Raw genomic sequence first — 19,630 nt, 5'->3', positions numbered from 1 at the left:
GATAAGTCTGCGTTCTATATTGAGCTGCAGTTTGATAGCCAAGACTATTGTGCCGCGTGCCCTTTTTTAACTGCTTGGAATACCCCATCTCCCCCATTAAATATCCCCTTGCCCTTTGTTAAGTTTGTTGCCTATTAAATTCCATGTCTAGCTTTGGAGCTTATGTTGCCGCTCCCCTGCTGCTTTAGCTCCTTATCTCCATAGGATTTACTGTAGCACACAGAGAGCCAGTGGATGAATTTGCACATATTTGCAATGTGGAACCTTGACTTTTACTGCTTCTATGTAAATGGAAAGAAAAAAAAAAAGTAATTCCCTTTTCATGATCGGCAATTCATCATCGCTAAAGCACTGGGGGGAAAATAGTTATCAAGTTTCCATGTTACGTTATAACTTCAAAGGAAATCTTTGATTTGAATGCAAAGTCTGAGGGCTGGGAGCAGATGACTCACCTCATGGTGGTGGCAACCACCGTCTCTCATGGAGAAAAACAGCTCATTAAAATACTATAACAGCAGCTGGTATCCCACTAGCCTTGTTTATGCTCTTTCAGGGACTCAGGGAGACAGTATATGAGCCTGTCCCCAAAGCTAACCCTAACCTCAAAACTACTCTGGCTCTTGTTGAAATGGTTTGCCTTTGGGGTAACTCTTTCCTAATAAGCAGATTTAAAAAAAAAAATCTATGGTAGCCTAGATTTTTAGAAATCACATTGAGTTTTGCCTTGTTTTATGCCCTTTATAGAGGAAGCACTAAAGTTACAGCATCAATCAAGCCACTTATGTCTGAATTAAACTATAGTCCATCAGAGCCATAAACAGCCCATTTTATTGCTACATGTTCTTACAGAACTTCCTTCTCTTATTTAAAAGTCTCCAAGGGCCTACGTCAGCTCACCTCTCTCTTTTAGGAATCTATTTTTCTGCTTATAGTAGAACAGCCCCACTTGATCTCTTTTTATACCATTCTTCCTGCTCTGCTGCTAGGGTATTTATGTCTGTTTATAAAACTGATACCGCCCCACAATGTTGCAATATTGCAATCCTGATATAGTTAGAAATAATCACAGGAAGTAACTCACCCTCCACCCCCTCGTCCTTTATGCAGCATAAGCAAATTCTATGAGGCTGAAGGAAAAGCGGATGTACTGTATACAAGTTATTTCCAGGCCTTGTAAATGTTCTGTAAAGGTGCCTTTGAGGACATTACAGCTTTTAGACTAATAAAACTATCATATCAAAAACCATGTTATTCCTTCACTTCAGACAGGACACAACAGGAAAAGTTGCTTAATCCATTTAGTCTCACAAGGGGCTTGACTTTCACTTGTATAAATTATTCCTGTTTATCATACTTTTGAATAAAAATACCTATTCATATACATGAATTTGAAACATCAGCAGAACTGTGCAAGGTTATCCTCATGGAAAGCCTGATCCTGACCTACTGAATTCAATGATTATTTTGCCATTGACCATAGTGGGAGTGCAACTGGACCCTAAATTACTGCTACATACACATTTATGTATGCTGCAAGTAAACATTATTTAGGGGAATATTGCATGGCTTACACTTTAAAATGCAGGCAGTCTAAATCCTTAAAAATCCCATTCAGATCCCCTAAAGAGTTTTCATATGATGCTATGATTAATTTAACAAAAACTAATTCCTTCCCTTGTCAGCACAATATTATCTCCGGCCCTAAATGCTGAGGGATAATTAAAGGAGTCTGGCCCAGATTCTGTCACCCTTTTCAGGCTGAGCAGTTTCTTAATCTCTGACTGCTCCCAATGAAATCAGCGTAAGTAAGGCTGGCTCTGTATGTCTTTCGAAGAAGATGAATGGGTTCTAGGACAACATTCACCTGCCTTTCTGGTGCTGATCTAACCACTGGCTTCCACTATCATACAGAACAAGATAAGAGCTCCCCCTATGTTTAAAAGTGTAGATTTTCCCCAGAGGTGAAAGGAAGCCGATACGCCCCAGTACGGCATACCATTAAGAGCCGGTGCACCGTACTGGGATTTAAAGGGCCCCGGAGCTCCAGCGCGGGGATTTAAAGCTGCTACCCCCCACCCCCAGGGCCCTTTAAATCCCCACCTAAGCCCTGCTGCCTGAGCCCTGGGGTAGGGCTCTGGCGGGGATTTAAAGGGCCCTGGAGCTCCAGCCGCTGCTACCGCCCCGGCCCTTTAAATACTCGCCAGAGCCCTGCTGCCGAAGACCTGGGGTAGCGGCAGTGGGGCTCCAGAGTGGATTTAAAGGGCCGGGGCAGTAGTGGCAGCTGGAGTCCCAGGGTCCTTTAAATCTCTGATGGAGCCTGGCTGCCGCTACCCCAGGGCCTCAACAGCAGGGCTCAGGCAGGGATTTAAAGGGCTTGGGGCTCCGGCAGTCGCTACCACAGGGGAGCCCCAGGCCCTTTAAAGCTCTGCCAGAGCCCAGAGCCCCGGGGTAGCGGTGGCAGCCGGGAGGCCCCAGGGCTCCTCAGTGATTTAAAGGGCCCGGGGCTCCGCTGCGGTAGTGGCAGCTGGAGCCCTGGGCCCTTTAAATCGTCCCCGAGCCCCGGGGTTCCCAGCCGCCTCTGCAGCTGGTAGCTTGGGGGTGATTTAAAGGGCCCCGGGCTCCCAGCCACCACTACCACAGCTGGAGCCCTGGCCCTTTAAATCAAGGTTTAAAGGGCCTGGGGATTTAAGGCCCTGCCTCTTCCGGTTAAGGCCACGCCTCTATTGGTTGAGGCCACACCCCCTGCTCAGGACTCCGGCGTACCGGTAAGTCCTCTAACTTACTTTCCCCCCTGACTTTCCCCCTGGAGAGTGCCTCTGGGATGCACCTCTCCCATTGTTCCTGAAATCCGTTTTTAATTTTCAATTGATAACTATAAACCTTTAAGGGTGATGACAGGACATAATTGGTTTAAATAGGGCCCATAAGCATCAGCTGTCCATATACAAAAAGTTACTGTTTTTTCAAAGCCATTTAAAAATTAGTGAGGTCATCCAAAGCTTTTATTCAAATAAATCAATTCAGAGCATTCAATAGTGCAGGGTGCCTAATCAATAGTAATCCATTTTCAGAATTGTCATCTATTATACAAGCTATGAATGGCAATAGGTAAATCATGGCAAGCCCTCCACACACAGACAGAGCCATTATATCACAACAGGGGTCATGTTGGAATCACTTCATCTGTTTCAAAGGTTTGAAAGCTCAGGATGCCCCGGATTTTCAAGCAAGCCCATCTGTGAGATATTTCTGGCCACAGCTCTCTGGTTTCCCCACCAACAGTGGTAACTAAACCTCTGTGATGTGCTCTGTGCCCTGGGATGGATTATTTGCATTAGACATAATCTTCTGGTGGCTCTGCAGGTGGCTCTAGTGCAGAGAAAGAACTATGAGGTGATGCTCATGCAAGTTTGCTTGAAACACGATTTAAACTTAAAAATAATACAGAAAGGTAGGTGAATGTTTGGAGCTGTAATCCTTTCCCTGGGGCACATTCACGGGTTGACTTTTTGCTCAGCAACATGCGCAAAGGTGGCATAGACCACTGATTCTTCAGTTTGTCACTAAGCCTTTTGACTAATAATAAAACAGATAATAATAAACAAAGAGCCCACCTCGTTTCTGCTTTGCCTTCCCTAGTAGTCACCTGAACGGAATTTTCGAACAATACATTTCAACTCATTTAAAAGTTCTGTTTTTAATTCTATTCATAGATGATTGTGAGAAATTCACTTGTATGGGTTGGAGATGTTCCACCTGGAAAAAATTAATACTGGAAAATGGTATTCCCATCTGTACAAAAAAAAGGGGGAGAGGGGAGAGAAAAAACAGGGAATAGATGTTGGTCTGTGTGGATTAAGGAAGTGCAAAGCACTAAGGACATTTTCAAAACCAGGCGCCTAACGTTAGCCTCATGGGTCCATATTTAGACACCTAAACAGCTGGATTTTCAGAAGTCCTCAGCTCTCGGTATCTCCCAGTTTTCTTTAGTCTGCCCTCAAGGTGAATGCTCATCACTTTTGGAAATCAGGGTATGTCCCACTGCAGTCCAAGCTGTGATTGCAAAAGGCATAGGCATACCCACTGTAGCTTTAACTTCACTAGCATGGATAAAAATAGCAGTGTAGATGCAGTGGTGCAGGTTACAATGTTGGCCGTACAAACCTGCCATGGACCCTGGATATGTATTCGTAGTGCTGAAGCCTGTGCTGCCATGTCTATGCTGCTATTTTTAAGCCACACAAGAGTGGGTAAAGCTAGCATGTGTCTACCTGAGCTGCAATCACACCGCTGATTACAGTGTAGACGTACCCTCAAGATACATAATGAGGGTATAGTCAGGCCAGGGTCCATGTGTCTCTGTTTGTGCATCGCTGAGCACAATGGTAGGGTTTTACTAGAAAAATTAAATAATAATATGCCAGCACATAGAGATGTTTAGTTCGTTTGTGGGCAGATTTCTTAAAGTTTTTCAGCAGCAAAGTTACATACCCAGAAAAGAAATTTCTGCTTAAGATTTTAATTGTGTAAATGGGAACGTACAGCATGTAGATGGAGCAGGGTTTGCTGTCAGGATACATAATAGATAATGAAACAACTAAAGTAGCAGCAGGCATAACTAATGCAGGGACACTTAACAACAGGAAGAGTGTTCTGATGATATTAAGTGATCGGCTTCACAGTTTTCAAGGGACACAGCCATACTTTAAATCCCCTTTTTACACAAGGAGATTTAATTTAAAGCGTTATTTGACTGCAGCTTTTCTTCGAGCCCCGCTCCTTTTTCTTAAAGCTCACAGCACAATTGCTGCCTTAGTTTTCACTACTTCTGCTTTTCCTCTTCTGAACAAATGCACTAATTATGTGCTATACAATTTCTTTCCACTATTGTTTTCCATCTATTATAACATACTCTATCCACCTCTCAGATTTTTCAACTCTAAAGTATTGTGGGATACGGCTGTAATTAAAGGAGTTATACAAAATTACACCTTGATCCCTCTAGCATTGAAGCCCATGTCTAACTTTACTCACATGAATAGCCCTTACTGTTCAATGATGCTACTCACGTGAGTAAAGTTACACACATGCTTAAGTGTTTAGAGACTCAGGGCATACAGCTGTATGGTAAATTTTAAATGGATAGATTCTTATCCTGGACTTTTTATTCAGGCAAAATTCCTTTTAAAGGCAATAGGAGATTTGCGTGAGAAAGCATCAGACTTTAAGGAGTATAAAAATTTATGTTAATCAGACTACACTGATACAGTGACATCCTCTGTGGATTGAAATGCATGCTGTAAACATTAACCAGATCAACCTAATAATACCCATGTATACAGGTTAAATAGTATCCCTATGTAATTCCTGCTTCATAGTTTCCAGAAGGGACCATTGTGATCATCTAGTCTGACCTCCTGTATAACACAAGCCATAGACTCCCCCCACAAAAAGATTCCTAGAGCAGATCTTTTAAAAGAACATCCAATCCAAAAAGCATCCCTATAGAGGAAGGTCACTTAAATGCATCCTTAAAGATAAGCATGGGATTAAAAACTTTCCTGAATCAGGGCCATATAGATGAGAAAAACAGTATTATAGCGCAAATCTTGCCCCATCATCCACAGAGGGTCCTGCCTGCAAGGCCATTACTACCGTTCAGCCTGTGAGTGTTAGAGCCCTTGCAGCAGGCTCATGTTCCTTCTGGGCTCCTTCTGCACTAGCATGCAGGGAAGTTTTGGGAGCAGATTGCCTCGTGGTGAAGTTCCCCAAGCTTGTTTGCTCTCAGCTGTGCCTCACTGCCCTGATCTCATCCTTTATCACCAATATACTTCCACTCCACATTGGTTTCCCAAACATTTTCCAAGGAGAACCCACAAGGGCACTCCTTACCCAACCTGGCACTGAGACTTAATTTTCAGCCATTTCAGCTCTTTGTTCTCAATTTTCCAATTCCTTTCAGCCATTTGTGATCTTTCACTGCAATTCAAATTAAAATACTAGCATCAATCTCCAGCTTCTTCCCAGGGCTTTGACACGCATTCCCATAGCAATTCTCCAACTCCTGTACTCCTGAGCATCTATGTCAAATGGACGCCTGTGTCTTTAGAATGACCCAGTGTGCCACTACTCTTACAGTAGAACACAGATCCAGTACACTTTCCTGTGAAAAAGGGAGAGGAATTGTCACCCAACACAGTCCTCCTCCAACTCAGCTGCCTCAGCTTTCCCTGGATTCGCCCAACCCTACCTTAGCTTAAAAATAACCTCCAGCAGCATGTCTCCTTCTGCCACGGGGAGCACTCCCAACTGAGCCTAAATTTAAAGTCCAGTGTATAGTTGTTACCAGAGACTTCCAGACCAATATGGAACTTTCCATTGGTTTAGGCCCTGATTCAGTCGTGTATTACGCATGTGCCTAACTAAGCACATTTAACCCAAGAGGATCGCTCAATTAAAATTAGGCATTTGCTCAACTAGTTTGTTAAATCAGAGCCCTAGGACTGCATCTTACAGAAATAGTGACCATAGAAACAGCTAAATATGAGAAGAAGTAATTTGAACAAATGGGTAGTAAAGGAGTGGGAGAAGGAAAGGGAGGACAGAGAGAACTAGAGAGAGAGACAAAGAGGTCTGGAACTGGAAGACATATGTAGAAACAATTGGGTTGTGAGGTAGGACTTAAGGTTGTAGGAATAGCATAACAGGTACGGTAGCCGCTCCATTGAAGAGCACCAAAAAGTTGCTTTTTTTGGTTAGCTCAACCTTAATATTTCATGCTCTGGCGAAGAACCAGCACCAGGTAAGTTTTTTTTAAACCATATTTTTAGTATTTAATTCCTTTCTATTTTAATGCTACTGTAAATTTATGTTGTTCTATTTGTCCCTTGCAAAGTGATCTCCACAGGAGTGTCACAAAGTGATTCTAGAATTAATTTTTCACATCATAAGAGCATTAGTAGCAGATATCCATAGTCTTAGATAGAAATTTTTTTTTTTGCCCCACATGGTACTTTGCTTCAGCCTGTTGTAGAAGCCTATTTGACTTTCCACATACTAAATGTGTAAAATAGTTTTACCACCAAAACTTCACATTGCAATTGAAGTATAAGGGGAATGGGTTCAAATAATACTATTCTGATGAGCCTGGTGTCAAAAATTAGACACAGTAGACAGGTCAGATAAATAGAATGAACCAGTTCTGATAGTTGCTTTTATTTCCATAATGGCGGTGCTAAGGATCCGGACATTAACATTCACACAACTTTTAGGAAAGTTTGGATTGCAATGCAAACTTTGTAGCTCAAACCCATCTCTAATTATAAAGACTGCAATTGCTATGAGACCGTCATGATGCGTAAATATATGACCAGGCCTGCTATGTGAGACTTCTAAAGCAGCATATCAGGGGCACTGATATATTTAGTGACTGTTTTGTTATGCGACTCGTTACAAAGCTTTGAGTGGGAGAGCATTTTCCAGTTGAAAAGAGGGAATGAATTCAGCCTAGAGCTGATATTTGGTACTGACTACATTAACCAATTCAAATAATTTCAAAATAGACTGTCGATGCCCTAACCAAGTTTTAGCTTGAAAGGCTTTAAGAAAATTGTAATGCTGTGTGTCATGGAACCACAGGATTTGGTCTGTGCCCCAGCCTGCAACCAGTCCTGTGGGAGGTTTCAGAGTAACAGCCGTGTTAGTCCGTATTCGCAAAAAGAAAAGGAGTACTCGTGGCACCTTACAGACTAACCAATTTATTTGAGCATAAGCTTTCGTGAGCTACAGCTCACTTCATCGGATGCATCCCAGTCCTGTGGGAGTGACCCTTTAATGTGCCAGACCCCAAGGATCCACACAGTTCCACAGTAACAAGCCCCTGGCCTTCAAGACTCTAGAACTGGGCCTTCAGCACTAGTGATCCCTATCTCCCTCCATGGGTCCCAGCAGCAAGTTCAGAAGAACCAAACAGAGAGGCTTGTACTTTACTCCTTCAGGGCTCAATGCCCCCAGTAAGTACGTGCAGTCACACAAGGCAGCCTTTTCAGAACAGCCATGCAAAGCACAAAAGGAAATTGAGGCACACACAGGCATCATAAAAATATTACCAAAATTCCCACCTTCATCACATCATGTTGGAAATGGGAGGACATTTTAATGAAAATAATGGCAGAATAGCAAGTGAAGTGGAGCAGTCAGCACATTGCTATAACACACTGCACCATGTGGCTCACTGGTTCCTGAAATTATTGCTGAGTATTTCAGTGCACTTGTAATTGGGTCAAGATCATGAAAACCCTTCTTCATGTGAGGGGTCATTATGACTGGCATACAATCAAATATTTAGTTACCTGTCTTCCTTATTATACTGAAACATACGATATTTATGACATAATGAAATATTCAAACTGAATACGGAGACACTTATATCGCAGCCTCAGAATTCAGAGATCTCCTAAAATGTACTTTACATGCAGAAAATGTATATTTCATTAAAAAGAAGATAGCCTCTGAAATATTCATACAATCTTACTGAACTCTCTACATTGTCTTCTGCAGGATGTGACATGCAAAACAGTACTTGTTACATAGTGAGTTTGTAAATCCCTCTGATGTGCCCTGTATCGCTCAGTGATCTGACTCATCCCACCCTGTGTGTCTCATTTAGGGTTGCTAGGTGCCTGGTTTTCGACCAGAAAGTCCAGTCAAAAAGAGGACCTGGTAATGTCCAGTCAGATATACTGACTGGATACCAAAAGTTCAGTTATTGTGGGTGGGGGGAGGGCACCGGGTCATCAACCCATGCCAGCCCCTGCTCAGCCAGGGCCGCCTCCTACCTGCATCTCATGGGCAGGCAGGCAGCAGGCTCGTGTCAGACTGCAGCTCCTGTCCCAGCCCCTGGAGCAGAGGGACCCCAGCTTTGGGGGAAGGGAAGTGGAGAGGATCGAGCAACAAGGAGGGCAAGGGGGGAGAGCAGCGAATGATGGGGGGAAGGGGGAAGAGGAGTGAGTGGGGGAGTGGTCCCAGGGGAAAAGGTGGAGCAGGGAACAGGGCATGGGGGAGGAAGAGGTGGGTCAGGGGAGTCCAGTTTTCAGCAATTAGGAAGTTGGAAACCCTAGTCTTATTCTAACTTCATCCCACAATGTACTCTGGGACTCCCAGGTTATTCAAGAATGGCAGTGGTAGAGATCTGACCAATTGTTGAGTTATTGGCACTTCTGTCATCACCAGATTGGATATTAGAGAGACAAGAAGGCTAAGATAATGCCTTTCATTGGACCTACTTCAGTTGGTGACAAAGACAAGCTTTCAAGTTTTCACAGCTCTTCTTCAGAAAGATATAATCCTTCTGCCAGGTGGAATCAGCAGCAGTAAGGGTCGGGTTCAGTAAGGCTCCTCTTAATCCAAAAGAGAAGTGGCTTGAACACGCACCCAGTAATCTGGGGAAACTAAACACCATTCCTGGACACCTCTAGGAGGCAATACTTTCCCACTCACAAGCACTGAGTCTATGTATAACAAAAGAAAACTTTCACTGAAAGGGAACCCAGCATTAATAGATTTTCTTCTGAAGACCTCTGTGTAAACTCAAAAGCTTACCTTTCTCACCCACAGAAGGTGGTCCAATGCGAGATATTACCTCATCCACCTTGTCTCTCTAACTGTTGAGTTAGCAGATAGTACTTGGTTGAGTTTTATCAGATAAAGGGCCAGATTCTGGCAGGCTCTGTATACATGCACAAGGGGAGAGAGGGAGCAAGGAGCTTTCCAGACCTTCCCACTCCTCCCTTTTGCATCTCTGAGCATGAACTGGACAGATCCCTCTGGCTAGAGAAGGCTTTTCTCACTCTTAAGCCATGATGGGCACTAGAGGTATGTCTACACGGGAATAAATAAACCAGCAGCTGGCCTGGGTCAGTTGACTCAGGCTTGTGTGGCTCAGGCTCTGGGTCTGAAAAATTGTGGTGTACACATTTGGGCTCGGGCTGGAGGCCAAGTTCTGGGAACCTACAAGTCTGGAGGTGGCATGGGGCTTTTATCCCCATGTAGATGTACCCTGGGAGTGAAATCCTGGGCCCACTGAAGTCTGTGGGAGTTTTGCTGTGGAGTTGGGATACATCTCCACTGCAATAAAAAACCCATGGCACAGAGTCTCAGAGGCCTGGTCAAATGTCATGGGCTCACAGGGGCCAAATATAGCTGTGTAGACAGCAGCAGCAGGCATTGGGTTCATTATCTAGAGCTTGGGCTGGAGTCTGAGACCCACCTGCTGCTAGTGGGGTTCCGAGTCTGAGTATCTGCACAGCAATGTTTAGCCCCGTGGCATGAGCTGCAGGAGCCCCAGTCATCTGACCAGTGCCAGCTGCAGCCCCCCATCGGACTTTTACTGCAGTTTAGACATACCCTTGGAGCCAAGATTTCACTCTCCATGTCTGAAAGGGTAATATGAGAGTCAGGTCATGCTGAACTCTTACCCCATCTCTGCATAAAGTGTCTGACCACAATCCAGGAGGCACAATTCACCTCTAACTTGTCCACCTTTTGATTCTCCAAGTGGAGTTCTAACTGACTCAGAAGTCCCAGGGACTCTGGGAGACCCCTTCCCCAGTCTGCAGGGTTAAATCCCGAGTGTTGAGCACCCACCCTCTCAACATTAGGTGTCTCAGGTTGGGCACCCAAAAATTTAGATGTCCCAAATTGCTAGTCATTTTTCAGACCCTTGGCCTTTCTTACTTGGCCAACAATAACAGTCTGCTTGGTTCTCTAGATAATACAAGTTAAAAGCACCATCTCTGCCCTGAGTGCCTTATAATCCAATGAGTTTTTTAGACATAAAGGAAGTTTTGCAGTACCAAGTCTGAGCAGCTTTACCTCTAATTTGTTTTAATTTACTGTAGTTTTGTATTATCATATGGTCTGAGATGAAAACCAACTTTATTCTGAAAAACTCTGCCAAATAATCTGCAGCATTGCTCATCTGTACAGCTGAGTAACCTAGAAGAAGCAAAGTATGAAGACAGGGTTAGAACGACAATTGACCAGTTAAGAATCCCACTTCATCATATCTGAGTTTCCTTACACACTAGAGGAGACTGGCTATGTTATACCTGTATTTGTCTCCATATTACATGCATATTAAGCTATTTGACAAGGGACATTTCATATTTGGATACACAGTAAATTGCAGAATACAAAACACCAATGCGTGGAGGAAGTATAAGTATTCCAGTATGTTCTGCAGCGTTTTATGTGAAGTATAAATTTTCATTATGTAAGGTACATTTTTTTCCTGTGTACAGCATATCAAAGTTCTACCTTATGATTGTCTATGCAGTTTCCAGGTTTTATTATCTCATACATATGTTTCAGTACATAATGGAAGAGCTTACTAAGCATTCATATTTGTATGGAAACCAGATGTATTTCTTGATGGCCTTGTGTAGCTATGTATAGAATCATGGATTTATATGAGAGTTGTTAAGACAAAGCATCACAGTCACACATGATACTAGTTATATGCCCAGGAGGTATGCCGTACTAAATGGGATGAACTAAATGCCCTTTACTCATTCCGCAAGACTTCTAACATGCTTGTGCATCTAACTTTTTCAAGAGATCAAGTGCACTGATGACATCCACCAAAACACCCAGATTTACTTGGTCATCTTGTGAAGAAATTCCACTCAGATGTATACCAGTCAATGCTGTAAAAACAAAGATATCCTAACTTCTGCAGTATTTTTTTAATCAGCTAATGTTCAGTGACTGACTTCTATCCTTCAGGCATTTTCAGACTTACTGTATTTTCTGTAGTCTTAAAGCATATGCTCTTGAAACAAAAATTACTTCTGTATCTGCATTCAAGAAAAAATATTACATCTCCAGATTTCCTACGAGGAAGATTGTTTTCCATTTTCCCCTTCACCAATGAGCAGCTACCACTGATCACATGTAAAAACTCAGATTAGTTAACTATGGTAAGTAATGTCTGCAGTGTTGTTGTAGCCCTGTTGGTCTTAGGTTTTGAGAGACAAGGTGGGTGAGGTAATATTTTTTATTAGACCATCGTCTGTTGGTGGAAGAGACAAGCCTTTTGAGCTACACAAAGCTCCTCTTCAGATCTGGAAAAAGTACTCAGAGTGTCACAGCTAAATACAAACTGGGACCGATTATTAAGGGATTAATACATATTGCAGGAGACCAGTTAAAATAAAGTGGGAAATTAGCACCCCTGCAGTCATAGAACAAAGGAGGGGAGTAGGTTACAAATGGTTGTGATAAGCCATAAAGCCAGTGTTTTTGTTGAGCCCGTGGTTTGGTGTCTAGCAGAGTTAAGTATTTAAGTTCCCAGGCTTGTCTTTTGAAAGTGGTGTGCGGGTTTCCTTTCAGGACAAGGATTAAGCGATCCAGCAAGTAGTGACTGCTTTGTGTAAAGTGTTCACCCAGAGGTGATGGGGTGTTTTTGTCTTTTATCATTTTCTGTGAGTGCATCTGAGAGTGTCTGGTTTCACCCACATAGGCTATGGCTACATTGGCACTTTACAGCGCTGCAGCTTTCCCAGAAAATCCCGCCCCCCTGAGCACGGCAAGGGACAGCGCTGTAAGGGGCCAGCGTAAGCAGTAATCCCCTCCTGGAGGCGGAGTACCAGGAGCTCTCCCAGCGCCGGCGCGTGACCACGCTCGCACTTCACAGTGTTGCTGCGGGAGCGCTCCCGTGGCAGCGTTTTGAGGTTTCGAGTGCAGCCATGCCCTGAGTTGTTGTTGAGGCATTTAGTGCACTGGATGAGGCACATCTCATATTGTGATAGACATGTGTAGGAGCCATGGATCGTGGGCGGCAAGTGACTTGACCACTGGAGGAACCCCTGGCCCCGCCCCCTCCCTCTTCTGCTGTCTCCCCGCCCCCCTGCAGAAGCCCAGCACGCACACGCACCCGCAGCCCCCGACCCCAGCCCAGCACTGGGCGGCGTGGCCACAGCTCCCACAGCCCTGGTGCACCAGGCAGCTGGGCAATGCAGTCCAAGTGCCAACTGCCCTGAGTCCCTGCGAGAGGCAGGCTGGCCAGCCCCAGCCCCAGCCAGCCTGGGCCAGAACAGAGCACCAGGAACTGCAGGAGGGGGTCTGGGAGCGGAGCACGGGCAGGGCCACACCAGGCTGTTTGGGCAGGCACGGCCTCTCCCAAGACTATGATACCCGCTACCCATGCCATGGATCTTGAAAGGTGTGTTGTGTTGGGGGTATTGATCATCACAGCAGAGGTGACACTTCTGCAGGTTTTGCATCTGTAGTTACGGCAGGGTCTGGTGCCACTTTGAACTGGTGTGTCCTGGTCTGTGGGGACCTTGCTTCTGATGATGAGCTTGCCAAAGTTGTTGGAAGGCCAGAAGAGGGGGTTCAGGAAAGATTTATTTCAGGGTGTGGTCCCTTTCGAGTCGGAGTTGTAATTGTTTGATGATACCCAGTATGGGTTCCAGCATGGGATGGTAAGTAATGTTATCTCAAGATTTTAGGTATCCCCATTAGTAACAACACAACAGGGAGAGTTGGTAATGCTGTAAGTCCTGAATTAGCATCTATTTAAGTAAGGCAAAATGAGCATGTTTATGAGGCTGAATACTGTTGATTTTTATTCAATTTGAGCGCCACATGTGAATTACTATTATAAAAGCTAGTTTGGTATACATTAAACAAGTCACCCTTCACTATTTACTTCCTTGATCACTTCATTAAAAATGCACTGCAGCTTGACCGAAGGTAGGCCTATTTCAAAAAGACTGGCCTTTTAATAGGAACTTAAAATGTCACATCTGAACCCTCAGATTGGCATATGGGAACATTCATTGCCATTTTATGGAGCTACATGCCAGTTTGTCCATCCAAAAAAGACTTGCACATTCACTTACAACCTTCCCTTGGAAATTGTACCAAGAAGGTAAGAAACAAGTTGTGCGGCACTCGTGGAACGGAGGAAGAACGGTGCCTATAAATCAGATTTTCATTCCCCTGATCCTGGGCTGAAGTTGGAGCAGCTTCAGAGTGGCCAACTTACACAGGTTAGAGTAGTTCTGAGGGGACTGCTTCATCAGCCAGCAATCTGCTCTCTCACATTCCTGGCCTGCACAGGAATACCCCTACAGCTATGTCGGCTTTACATCACCTGGCCATTCCTCCTGTGTTAGAAGAATCCCCAGCTGCCATGTTAGGACACGTATCTCCATTCCCTTGGTGTGATCAGATCATCAAAAAACCGACAGCGCTGGGGTCGCAATTAGGCCCACAATCTTTATTCCTCTCTTCCTGAAGAAACCAGTTATGATTTAGAGAAGGGCAAAGCCACAAAGTTCAAATCCAGATTTGAATTTTCCCCAAGTCTGGGCGTTGGGAATGGGATTGTAGGTTTGGTTTGCATCTCACTACAGTCTGTGGTGGTGATGGGTTCAGAGGTGAGGTTTCGGTTCAGGCCCTCCCTAAATTCATAGTCCAGAGTTCACAGTGTCTACAAAACAGGGCCATTATCTATTGGTGATACATGGTACTGTATGCTGCATATTGTGCTGTATAACTCTCAATCTCAACTGGCCTAAATCATCAAAGAGCACTTAAGTTTTAAAATGAATTACATTAAAAAAAAAAAAAGGATTTCTGAGTAACATTATGCCAATGTAAACAACTGAATACCGAGATGTAGAGCAAAGTCACTCCTCTGAGGATTCAACTCCTTGCCTGTTTTACTTTGGTGAAAATCTGTGCATTTGTATGAACTTTTCCAACTGAAGGTTACATTAACATTACACAGAGAGAGTAAATTAATTTAGCAAATTATCAATTTGTGGAGTTTCTCGAAAATGCAGTAACATGCACACAAAGCAGCTCTTTGTGAGCCAGCAGCTGTCCCATTCTCAGTTCACAGCTTCATTAATCATGGGCTCTGCATGTTATTGTCTAAATTGCAGTGCCATTTGAGAAAGGGAAAACATTGGGAAAGAAATGTTGCTTATTCCGTGCAAACTGGTACAGATTACAGTTGACAGTAGAGCTAGAAATAGTTTATTGAATCAGTACAGCTAAGGTTTTATTGTATTTTTTAATGGCTTTATAATTCCCCAATTGAAAAATCTTTTTGGGGGTTGCTTTACAGATTTCAGTACCAGATGAGTTATAGGTGAATACAAGTGTACACAATATTGTGAGACCAGTTCACCAAAGGAAAACTGAGATTTGACATAGTCACATTCTGAAGTAGCTTGTATGACCAAGGTCTGGAAAGGAGAATGTCTGACCTGTGTCAGTGGAAACACACACATCCACACACACTTCAAAAATATGCATTAAAATGCAAAGGACAATAAAAGTGCTACTGCATTACTAGGATTACATTCAGGTTGTTATGACATAGCACACACTATTGCACTAAACCTAAACCCGTGCTGTATGGGACTCTACTGCAGACTCCATGTGATGTTTGGGGTGTGTGTGTTGCCTTCCTGCTCCTGTTCCTGTTTTGTTTCTGGGTCCTGCTCCCTGACCTCAGTGTTCTGTTCCTGATAAAGGCTGTGTCTGTGTGTGGATAGCGTGGGTGTGTACAGCTACTCAGGGACGGCTGCTATATGGCTGCTGTTCAGACTGTTATGTTTTGTTCAAACTATTGCTGACCTAACCAGTTTGTGATTCTTGTGTTTTCATGGACAGCCTACCTGCTGTTTTGCTGTGAGTATGTGCGTGGGTGCATATTGCTATTCTTGGGGGCATCAGAGCATAACACTCCACTACCAGTACAATGCAATGTGGGAGGGGCATGACAGGTATTGTTCTTGAGCTCTAACATTCTACCTCTCCAAATTAAGTCAACATTAATACACACATAAAAACAAATACAACCAAATAGGCATGTATGCTTAACTTGGCCCCAGACCCATTGTGGTTGGCTCAGTACAAACATCTTACAAGTAAATGGTCCCTGTCCCAAAGAGCTTACAATCAAAGTATAAACCAAGACACAATAGGTAGATATAGAGAGACAGGGGAGAACAAGATAACAATGAGACAATGCTGATCAGCATGTCATAGCTCACCAGCCTAACCATTGCTGAGTATTTTGTAAGCATCACTTCAGAGGAGAGTTTTAAGTCAGGAAGGGTTTGGAGGAGGACAATGTGGATATCCACAATCATCAGCATTTAAACCAGTCTGCCTCGGAGTAAGGGTTTGTCTACTTGGAAACTTAATGCATGGCAAGCTAGCATGTAAATCTATAATGCAGTAGCCTGCTACACACTAAATCTCTATGTGGACCACAATAAAAGTTCAATAAGCAGTATGTCAAAGAGCTCTACAGAACTTTTAATGTGCGGTAGCAGGGTCCTCATGGCGATTGAGCTACGAGCTATTGAGCGACAGGCTAGCGTGCTGTAGATTTACACCTTGGCCTGCCGGGCACGAAATCTCCATGTAAAAATGCCCTAGGAGTATGGGCCTGATCCTACTTCCAATGAAGTGGGCTTTGGTGGCCATCTTTGCATCAAGGACTCCTGGACAAAGTGAAGCTCAGCTAGGCAAAAGCATTAGTTCATGCTGACTTTCACCATAGCTGTGTATCAATGATTGTTGGCACCAGCTTTGTTCTCCATTTCCATACACTGGATACATTGGAAAACATAATCCCAATTATACATACAAAATGATGGGATCTAAATTAGCTGTTACCACTCAAGAAAAACATTGTGGATAGGTCCCTGAAAACATCTCCTTCATGTGCTGCAGCAGTGAAAAAAGCTAATTGAATGTTAGGAACCATTAGGAAAGGGATAGCTAATAAGACAGAAAAGATCATAATGCCACTATATAAATCCATGGTATGCCCACACCCTGAATACTGTGTGCAGGTCAGGTTGCCTCATCTCAAAAACGATATATTGGAATTGGAAAAGGTACAGAGAAGGGCAATTCGGGGTACGGAACAGCTTCCATATGAGGAGAGATTAAAAAGACTGGGACTTTTCTGCTGGGAAAATAAATGACTAAGGGAGGGGAGATACGATAGAGGTCTATAAAATCATGACTGGTGTAGAGAAAGTGAATGGGGAAGTGTTATTTACCCCTTCACTAGCACAAGAACCAGGGGTCACCCAAAGAAAATAATAAGCAACAGGTTAAAAAACAAATATGAGGAAGTATTTCTTCACACAACGCACAGTCAACCTCTGGAATTTGTTGCCAGGGGATGTTGTGAAGGCCAAAAGTATAACTGGGTTCAAAAAAGAACTGGATAAGTTCATGGAGGATAAGTCCATCAATGGCTATTAGCCAAGATGGTCGGGGCGCAACGCCAGGCTCTGAGTGTCCCTAGAAGCTGAGACGGGATGACAGGGGATAGATCACTTGATAATTGACCTGTTCTGTTCAATCTCTCTGAAGCACCTGGCATTGGCCACTGTTAGCCAATTGGCCACCTGGAAGACAGGATACTGGGCTGGATGAACCATTGGTCTGATCCAGTATAGCCATTTTTACTGTCTTATGTTATATTCACAAATAAATCAAAACATGACAGCCAGGTATAAAATGTGATATTACATACATGCATATGTGCGTTTGTTTGTAAACAAACAAACAGTGACATCCAGGGATACTTTCCCTTTATTTATGCAACTAGGTGATAAAACTGAGCTTATTCTGCATCTTTGTCTCACCTGCCCATATCAGGAATACATCTAACATTGTAAACCTCTGCGGTTTTCATTACAGCTTCCATTTTGTAATGAGGAGCTCATAGAAAATTGTCCTCTTGCACCATAACATGGCCTAAGGTAAAAAGCAAGGATTTAAAATTATATTTACTATATGTGGCCATTGTCAACTGAGGATGTTAAGGTCCAGTACTATCTAAATTGCCAATGTTAGAAATATCGGATATCTTCTTGGACAACTGTCATTCCAAGCTTTTTGCTCATATGAAGCATCTGAAGCCAGCCTTGGCAGTTTGCAAGATGATAGGTTTTCAGTGTGAGATATCCTGATTAATAAATATTGGAGATAACTCAGATAGGGTTGCCGATGAAGTCTATATATATATATCGATCTAGCTCTTTAGATTTTTTCCCTATGATGTTGCTTTATCGTTACATGTTACGGTATCACAGACATTGCAATACGCTTTTAAATAAACAAAATGTTCTCTTGAACTTGATAGACTCATAACCTTAGGACAACTAAAGCTAGTGGACAAAAGTAAGCACTTAGTCCTTCATTTGGGTCCCCATCCTTTTTTCTTCTCTCCATAGATCGACACTGATTAAAAAAAAAAAAGAAATGAAATGAAATAAAAACACTCATTGGAACTAAAACCAGGGCTGTGCAAAGAATTCCAGACAGAACGTGAAACCAGTGAAATGCATCTCAATGAGTACTCAATCAGAAAAAATAGTCCCAGAGGGTATATGAAGGCACTTTTAAAGTGAAAGTTGACTGCAACAAATCTAACATTGTCCATGTACAACAATAGTCCAGCTAGTTTTCTCCTGACTGATCATTATCAAACTATCACTGACTGAATCAAGCTGATTGAAATAATTATGCTCCACCACACTCCGCATTTTGCACAGAGTGGAAAGAGAGAATTGCAGCTATTGAGGAAGACTGGAATGAAATCAAGATGCCAGCCTGCATTTTGACTCCTGAGGAAGCCTGATGTATTTTGTGGGTGTCTCAATCTGATTATTTCACTCTGAGATGGAGGAAAAACTTAACATGGGTTGCAGTCACACTGGTACTTAGACTGGATGGGTATTTTTGCTGTGAAAATGCTGCTATCATGTATTAGTACTGCAGAAACACTGTTATTAGTTATTACAAAGAAACAGCCCTTAGTGCAACATTATTAGATTTCCATCCATTTTTTGTTTCTTTTGCTGTCAGTCAACCAAGATTGTTTCGCTTGCTGCATTCAGAGCCAGTGAAATATACAGAAAAGTGGCCACACATTTTCTTTTTTAAGTGCTGTGTATTCTGTACAGTGATTTACAGATAAATCCAGTACACAGTATGGGCCAGATTTCTTTTAAAATGGCAATTAGTTTTGCAGTAACCCTTTTACAACCTCAAACAGTTGAAGGGGCACAAAAATGAAGAATGATGGCCCCAATCCTAAACTGGGACTTATGGTGGTGTATCCCTTTGACAGCACAGAGTTTCACTGAAGTCAATATGGACGCCCACCTGTGAGCAACATATTGGCTAAAGACTAGCATTCCCCAGACTGGCATTACAACTCAGATTACATAGTATTAATCTAATCCATATTCCTACTTTCTCATATTTTATATAATCTCATTATAACTATAAGAGGGGGAGGTTGGAGGTGATGAAAGATAGAAGGTGTTAAATGTTGCTATACTCTGTTGAGAGCTGCACCTCAATCCCTGGGGTGGGTAGGATAGATGCAAATTATTGCATCTCTGTGACCACAGTGTTCTGTAACAGCCACCAAGGCACTTTATACAAACCAAATATCTCCTGAGTGCCTTAAATTCCTTCTCCCCGCATGCCACTGGCAGAAGCCAAGGATTATGGAGCGGGGATGGGGTGTACCTCATGTTGAGGAAATCTCCATCTTATTGTTAGGTTAGCTTTG

Source organism: Lepidochelys kempii, chromosome 2 (assembly GCF_965140285.1).
Source record: "Lepidochelys kempii isolate rLepKem1 chromosome 2, rLepKem1.hap1, whole genome shotgun sequence".
Lineage (NCBI taxonomy): Eukaryota > Metazoa > Chordata > Testudines > Cheloniidae > Lepidochelys > Lepidochelys kempii.
The sequence above is the reverse complement of the archived record's forward strand: the minus strand, read 5'-3'. Positions refer to the sequence as shown.